Source organism: Oryctolagus cuniculus, chromosome 21, assembly GCF_964237555.1.
Source record: "Oryctolagus cuniculus chromosome 21, mOryCun1.1, whole genome shotgun sequence".
Lineage (NCBI taxonomy): Eukaryota > Metazoa > Chordata > Mammalia > Lagomorpha > Leporidae > Oryctolagus > Oryctolagus cuniculus.
In genome coordinates, this window is record NC_091452.1 from 20,340,035 (window position 1) to 20,348,273 (window position 8,239).

The window sequence follows — 8,239 nt, forward strand, 5'->3', positions numbered from 1 at the left end:
AGAGAGAGAGCGAGACAGAAGCGCGGCTCCAGCATCCTCTCCCCACCTCCCTATCTGACATCTGACCTCAGCTGAGGACTTTTTTGGGGGTGTCACTGCGTGGGGCAGCTTGTGGGTAGAAGCCTGGGGTGCAACTCGGTAGCCCCCAGAGAGGCGCGGGACAGCCCCACCCCTCCAGTGCGGAGGTGGCGAAACCCCGGAATAAATAGGACGCCAAGCTTGAAAAGCCACAGACGCACAACCCCTCTGCTTCTTGGCGTCATCAGTAATGCCTGCCGGAAAGGAGGAGAAAGAAATATACAGGCTTATTTTTCACCGTGAACTTTTGCTTTTGTTCTCTTTCTAATCTGTTTCAACTATAGCAGCAACTATGACACGCGCATGTGTGTGGGAAAACCAAGTTGGGGCTGGCTTTGTGCTAAGCTGGCATCCGTGTCAGAGTGCAGATTCCAGTCCAGCTGCTCTGCTTCCAATCCAGCTCCCTGCTAATCCGCCTGGGAAAGCAGCGGAAGATGGCCCAAGTGCCTGGGCCCCTGCGCCCACCTGGGGGACCCGGATGGAGCTCCTGGCTCCTGCCTTCAGCCTGATCCAGTCCTGGCTTTTGCAGCCATTTGGGGAGTGAACCAGTAGATGGAAAGTCATTCTCTTGCTCTCTCGCTCTGCCTTTCAAATAAATAAATCAATCTTTAAAAAAAGAAAGAATGAAGAAGAAGATACCGGGGCACACAGATAGTAAGTGATTTGCCCCTGGCCAGGCATGTGTCCATTCAAAGCTCATTCATTAATTCATTCGGGTGTCTGATAAATGGTGCCTTCCACATGGAAGGTGCAGGGCCTGGCAAATCGAAACCCACTGCCTTCGCAGAGCTGGCAATTACTGGTCTGGAAATAATAAAAATATTAGGCAGTGTTTATTGGGTGCCTATTAGAGACTTCCTATGACTGATCTGACGGACACACAGATTAAACGCCAGCTGGGTGTTGTGTAAAGTCCTGCTGTGGGTGGAGAAACGGAGATCAAAGGAAGAAGGTGGAGCCGGGGCCTGTGTTTAGTAACAGCAGCAGTACTCAGTGCTGGGTGCTGGGCGCTGGGATGCCACAGGTAACAGCAGGCCAGGGCCTGGAGCCAGGCTCGCCAAGGGAGTCCCTGCGGCTGGCGGGCCAAGAGCTGGGAGTTCCGGGCGGGAGGGAGGGCCAGATGTGTTTACACGGAGGCCAGAGGCATGATGGGGTGGGGGTGGAAACGTGTGGCAGGCACCAGGAACAGCAGGTGCGAAGGCTCAGCAGGTGGGGGCGGGGCCTTTCCCGCAGTGCAGAGTGGACAGGATGTGGTGGTGAGAGATCAGGGGGCTTCCTGGCCTTGTGGGCAGGGGTCCAGGTTTCGCCTGCCCGCAGCCACGCCGAGATGGAGAGAATCCGGGACAGGGTGCGGCAGGGGAAGGGCGTGGTTTGCCCAGCTGTCTGCAGGGATCCCCTGATGCTGCCTGCAGCCCGGGGAGGAGGCCGGGGAGGTCAGCAGAGCCCGGGGAAGCACCGAGGGCACGCAGGGAGTGCTCTGCATCGGAGATGTTTGGCAGGCAGCATTGATGGGCAGGTGTCAATCCCAGGGCTAAGGAGGAACAGCGGAAGGACCCTCTGGTCTCTAGATTTCACCTTCTCCCCTCAGTCCCCAGCCCCGCAAGTCTTCTCGGGGCTCCATCTGGGTGCCGGCTCCTGGAGGGAGCCTAGGGCACCCTGACCCATCAGGCACAGGACCGCACAGCCTGGGAATCCGACGCAGCCTTGAAGGCAGGTGAATGAGCGAGCTCCTTCTTGTCTGCTCCCCCAGCCTGGGCACACCCAGGGCAGGGCCTGATGCTTGTCTTCTCCCAGCAGCGTCTAGACAAAGCGTGCCACTTAGGAGGTCTACCATCCATACTTGTAGAAAGCCGGAGACAGACACGCAGCCTAAGACACATCGATCCCAAAACTCGGTCAAGAAGAGGCCACTGATGCCAGGTCAATAACTGTGCGTTATCCAGGTGCTTGCTGTGTGCAGAGCCCCTCATAAATATTAAATCAAGCTGCTCATTTGCTTCCTCCGCCCTCCCCCCGCCATCACCTTCTGAGGTTTTGTTATCATTACTCCTGTTCTACAGAGGGACAACCGAGCCTACACCGAATGCTCTGATTCGCCGAGGACAGCAGCTGCAAACCGGCAGAGCTGGAGACCAAACGTGGGTCTCTCTCACGTCTTCCAGTGAGCTGGCAGCAGGGGATGGCTGCGAGGGGACAGGAAGCCCCGGGCGGATGGCGGCTTCCCTTTCCTGTTGGAAGGGTTTGGAGGCACCCTTCCGCACTGGGGAGCCAGGCTTTACAAAGCAACCTTTGATCTGGCCTGTGTCAGCCAGGTAGCTGACTGTGTTTCAGAAAAACCCCGTAAGTACACAGGGCCAGCTGCCAACGGAGGAAGGTGCTGTGTGGTGGGGAAAAAAAGACAGAAAAATTCAGAGTGACACCAAGTTGATTTTATTAGTGACTCCTAGGCGGAAGAGTAGTCGTGGGTGGCCACAGGACTTGAAGATCCCTGTACCACACCACACAGGAGAAAAAGGTGGTTTTTTTAAATTAATTAATTTGAAAGGCAGAGGGGAGGGGGGAAACAGAGAGAGGAGAGAGAGAGAGACTGGGCCAGGCCAAAGCCAGGGGCCAGCCATGCCATCCAGGTCTCCCACGTGGGTACACTCAGATCATCTTCCTCTGCTTTCCGGGCACATGGGCAGGGGGCTGGATTGGGAGTGGAGCTGCCAGGGCTCTTGTTGGCTCTCCAGTACGGAAGGCCAGCGTCCCAAGGGGATCCTTCTCCTTCAGCTGGGCCACACCCCTGGACGCTGCAGGGTTTCCTAGGCAAAGCTGCCCTGCGCTAACCGGAATGCACCCGGACTCTCTCAAGAAATGCTCACGTTCTGGGCATTGGATAGGAGACATTCCATGAGGCAGGTTGTATTAATGACTGGGTTTGTCCCATGGGGCCTGGGGTGACCATCAGCTCACCGAAAGGACATGATGATGGCTGCTACTAATGAGATGGTTGCGGTGACCCCAAGCCGGGTCCTCAGACGCCGCAATGGCAACGTGGCTCTGAGCAGCGGTGGGGAATGTCCAGCCTGCTGGCCGTGTAAGGCACTCAGAATCATTTGTTCTGGGCCTGCCAAGGCCCACAGGGGGGACTCGAAATTCATCTCTAGCAGACTGGTGTTTAAGGTGATAATGTTGTGTGGCCCGCAAATGACATCATCCGTATCCAAATTGCCTTTGGCAGAAAAAAAAAAAATAGGAAGGTTCCCAGCCCTGCTTTGGAACCCACTCAGGGACCCTGGAACCAAATCTTTTCCCCAGAGCTCAGCTGTTGTGTGTCCATCAGCATCGGACACTGACACCCACGCGGCCGATACCTCTGATGGCTTTGAGAATGGCCCTCCTGTCCCCACTGCACGTGTGTGCCTCATGCTGGCACCCCGGTGCCTGGGAGGGGCTGCCTTCTGTCACCGTGGCAGGGAGATGACGCTGCATAACCAAGACACTGTCTTCCCAGAGGCCCACGATGGGGAGTTTTACCCACCAGGCTCCCGCGATGGAGCATAACGAGTCCCCAGACTGTGCATCCGCTGAGCTCCAAAGGCCGTGTTCGTGGAAAATTACAGCAGAGCCAGAGCTACCATGCAGAAGCCCCCGCCCCAGGGCACGGCGGCTGCTCCGTGAGTCCAGCTCCACCGGTTTCCCCCGGTATCACCCCCATCACCGAGCACCCAGTGAAATCGAAACTCAAAGTTTCAGTTTCAAGGCAAAAAGGTGACTTCTCTGTGAATTCGGACAGCCTGCTGCAGGTGGCGGGGAGCTGAAAACCCAGGGGGAGGGCACGGGGTTTGCGGCTCTCACGCGACGCTCACTCCTGCCCTCCTTTCGTGTTCCCTCTCTTGGTCTCGGTTCGTCTTTATGATTTATTTTTGTTTATACTCTCTTATTCTGTGTTTTTATTACCACGTGTTCTATGGCTTCAGACATCCATCAGCATACAAAAAAAAAGTCAATGAAGTATAAATATCACCATGTTAACTGTTGTTTTCTTCTGGTTTGGGCAAATGTATGGATCTGATTTCAGCCATGCAAATGGGCACTTTTTTGGTTTTGTTTTGTTTTGGTGTGTTAACATCTGCGAGAAAGAGGATATTTGTGAGTTGAAAGCAGTCCAAAAGAGCTGACCTACCAATGCAAAGACGTTTGGAGAAGAGCTGGACGGACGAATTTCTAGTATGTCTACCTTTTTATAGGACTCGTTAGATTGAGACACTGGAAACTGTTATGTTCAAAGTTCTCCCACGTGGTTCTCTCACTGATGATAGAATGAAAATCCCGGGTGATCAGGAAGCGACAGGGACTCAGAGAGCGATAGCTCTCCTTTCCTCTCCGGGGTTACAGAATCACCGTGCATCTCAGCAGAGAGAGCGTGGGGTTGAGGAAACACACAGTCAGCCCCTCGTGACTCACAGCATTGGAAGGCTCGCGACCTCAGGGCCTCAGACACTGCAGTCAGAGACTCCCAGAAGCGGGGAGATTAAGTGGCAGAATCTGGGAGAGTCGTGGACCCTGGGAGCCGTGGAATCCCAGCCACAGAACTTGGGGCTCACTGGGCGCGAGAGCTGCCACTCTGCAGGAGGGAAGAGGGAATGGTCCCCGAGTATGTGTTTGGAGGGAGGGGTGGACGCGCTCTGTCAATCCTTTGCAGTGACGACACCCACGTGTCCCGATCTGCTCCGCAATGCCGGCCCACAGGCTGCACTGCAGGACGGAGCTGGGAGAACGAGGCTGGGAAGAAGCAAGAGGGAGGGTGCATCACACAGCATGACCCACCCAAGGCTATATGAGGCGGCGCCTCAACCTTGAAGTTCAGAAAAACCACGGAGCGCGGTGTCGGAAGGCCCACGACTCCATCTTCCACCACACTCAGCATCCCCTTCCTGCCTCCCACTTCTGCCCACGCAGCCACCAAGCTGCTGCTTCGGTGAGCTCTCTCAGCCTCTGGGCCCTCGCTCACAGTGTGGCAGGACTGCCAAGCACAGCCGCACAGGTTGGGCACTGCACCAGGGGGGCCACATTCGCACCGCAGCCATGCCAAATGTATACCAATAATGTCTGGCAGATGGCAAGACAACGTCTTGAAGAAGAATCATCTTTTCATCTTGGAACACAAGTGCCATCTGGGGTGGCAGGGACCTGGATGTCTGCCCTGCCAGGGATACCATCACCCCTGTTCTCCACCACAGAAATTCCTGCCCCATCCTCTAATGTCTCTTTCAAATGTTCCCTTCTTGGCTGGTGCCGCGGCTCACTAGGCTAATCCTCTGCCTGCGGCACCAGTGCCCCGGGTTCTAGTCCCGATTGGGGCACCTGTTCTGTCCCGGCTGCTCCTCTTCTGATCCAGCTCTCTGCTGTGGCCCGGGAAGGCAGTGGAGGATGGCCCAAGTGCTTGGGCCCTGCACCCACATGGGAGACCAGGAGGAAGCACCTGGCTCCTGGCTTCGGATCGATGCAGTGCGCTGGCCGTGGTGGCCATCTGGAGAGTGAACCAATGGAAGGAAGACCTTTCTCTCTCTCTCTCTCTCTCTCTCACTGTCTAACTTTGCCTGTCAAAAAAAAAAAAAAAAAAAAAAGTTCCCTTCTCCAGGAAGTTCTACCCACCCTCCTGCGGGGTTCCTGCGTGGATTAATGGTTGATAACCCCAATCAATGTGAGCTGTTGATACAGGAGCCAATCAATAGTGCCTGGCAGTGATTTCCAAAATAGATGATTCCAGGTGGAACTTGGACCCGGAATTAAATAACAGTGAATCGCGGGCAGGAGTTGTGGCTCAGTGGATCAAGCAGTGACTTGTGACACCAGCACCTCATATGAGCGCCTGTTCAAGTCCCGGCTGTTCCACGTCTGATCCAGCTCCCTGTTAAAGTGCCTGGGAAAGCAGCAGAAGATGGCCCAGGTACCTGGATCCCTGCTACCACATGGGAGACCTGGATCAAGTTCCTGGCTCCTGGCTTCAACCTGGCCCAGCCCTGGCTGTTGCAGCCATTTGAGGAGTGAACCAGCAGATAGAAGATGCCTCCCTCTCTCTGTCTCTCCCTCTGTCTCTCTGTAACTCTGCTTTTCAAATAAATAAATAAATCTTTAGAGAAAATAAATGGGCCAGCGCCGCGGCTCACTAGGCTAATCCTCCGCCTTGCGGCGCCGGCACACCGGGTTCTAGTCCCGGTCGGGGCACCAGATTCTGTCCCGGTTGCCTCTCTTCCAGGCCAGCTCTCTGCTGTGGCCCGGGAGTGCAGTGGAGGATGGCCCAAGTGCTTGGGCCCTGCACCCCATGGGAGACCAGGAGAAGCACCTGGCTCCTGCCATCGGATCAGCGCGGTACGCCGGCCGCAGCGCACTGGCCGTGGCGGCCATTGGAGTGTGAACCAACAGCAAAGGAAGACCTTTCTCTCTTTCTCTCTCACTGTCCACTCTGCCTGTCAAAAAAAATTTTTTTTTTTTTAAAAAGAGAAAATAAATGATGCCAGGTCAGATACACTAGTATTCTCTTCCATCTTTGTTGAGGAAGTCAAGGAGAGAAACGTCTCATCTTGCTGCATGCATGTCTTTCACACTTGTCCCCAGAGCCAGCCAGTCATCCACTGTGTGAAAGAGGAAGCAGCGGGCCGGCGCTGTGGCGTAGCAGGTAAAGCCCCTGCCTGCAGTGCCAGCATCCCATATAGGCGCCGGTTCAAGACCTGGCTGCTCCACTTCCTGTCCAGCTCTCTGCTGTGGCCTGGGAAAGCAGTGGAGGATGGCCCAAGACCTTGGGCCCCTGCACCTGTGTGGGACACCCAGGGGAAGCTCCTGGCTCCTGGCTTTGGATTGGCTGAGCTCAGGCCATTGCAACCATCTGGGGAGTGAACCAGCGGATAGAAGACCTCTCTCTCTCTCTCTCTCTGCCTCTCCTTGTCTCTCTGTGTAACTGCCTTTCAAATAAATAAATCTTAAAAAAAAAAAAAAAAGCGCGAACAGACTGAAAGCCTTCTGCAGGCAGCCATGTCCACAGAGAAGCTGTCGTCTTTCCATCTGATTGATTTGATTACAGGATGCTGATTCTCCACCTCCTACAGTGCTGTAAAGCACAAACAAGCACACCAAGCCTCTTTAAATACAACTCTGAAGTCACCGCAGGGCCAGGTGGTGCGCAGATGTGACCAGGAAGCCAGGAGAGTGGTGCACAGAGCACGAGTTTGCAGAGTGCACATTTGGCAAAGACTCTGGAACCAGACTTCCTGGATTCAAATCTAGACAGGCTGTCTGTGTGGCCTCGGGCAAGTCACTTCCCTGCTCTGAGCCTCGGGGGAATATTTCAACACCAGCCCCTCAGTGTTGTCTGAAAGATAAACCAGAGTAATGTACACAAGAACTTTGCTTGGGTGGGCATCGAGTGAAGCATTTAAGATGCCACTTGGGGGGCCAGCGCTGTGGCACAGTGGGTAAAGCCTCCACCCATGGTACCGGCATCTCATATGGGCGCTGGCTCAAGTCCCGGCTGCTCCTCTTCTGATCCAGCTCTCTGCTATGGCCTGGGAAAGCAGTAGAAGATGGCCCAAGTCCTTGGGCCCTTGCACCCCCATGGGAGACCCAGAAGAAGCTCCTGGCTCTTGGCTCCTGGCTCCTGGCTTCAGATTGGCCCAGCTCTGACTGCTGTGGCCATTTAGGGCGTGAACCAGTGGATGAAAGACCTTTCTCTCTGTCTTTCCCTCTCTGTTTGTAACTCTGCCTCTCAAATAGATCTTTAAAAAAGAAAAACACGTGGCCCGTGGGACACCCGCATCCCACATCAGAGCGCCGGGGTTTTGAGTCCTGGCTCTGCTCCTGGTTCCGGCTTCCTGCTCGTGTGCACCCCGGGTGGCGGGGGGTGCAGGCTCCAGCGGCAGGGTCCCCGCCATCCAAGTAGGAGACGTGGATGGAGCTCCCAGATCTGGGCTATAGCCTGGCCCAGCCCTGGCTGTCGTGGGCATCTGGGGAGTGAGCCAGTGGAGGGGGAGTTCTCTTTCTCTCTTTCAAAGTTTAAAAAAAAAAAAAAGCACATTGCAGTGTCATTGTTACAAGGACTAAGACTGTGCAAGTCACGCCACCACCACCCCCAACCTGGGGACTCCGAGGCACACAGCAGTTCACAGACCCCAAGAGACAC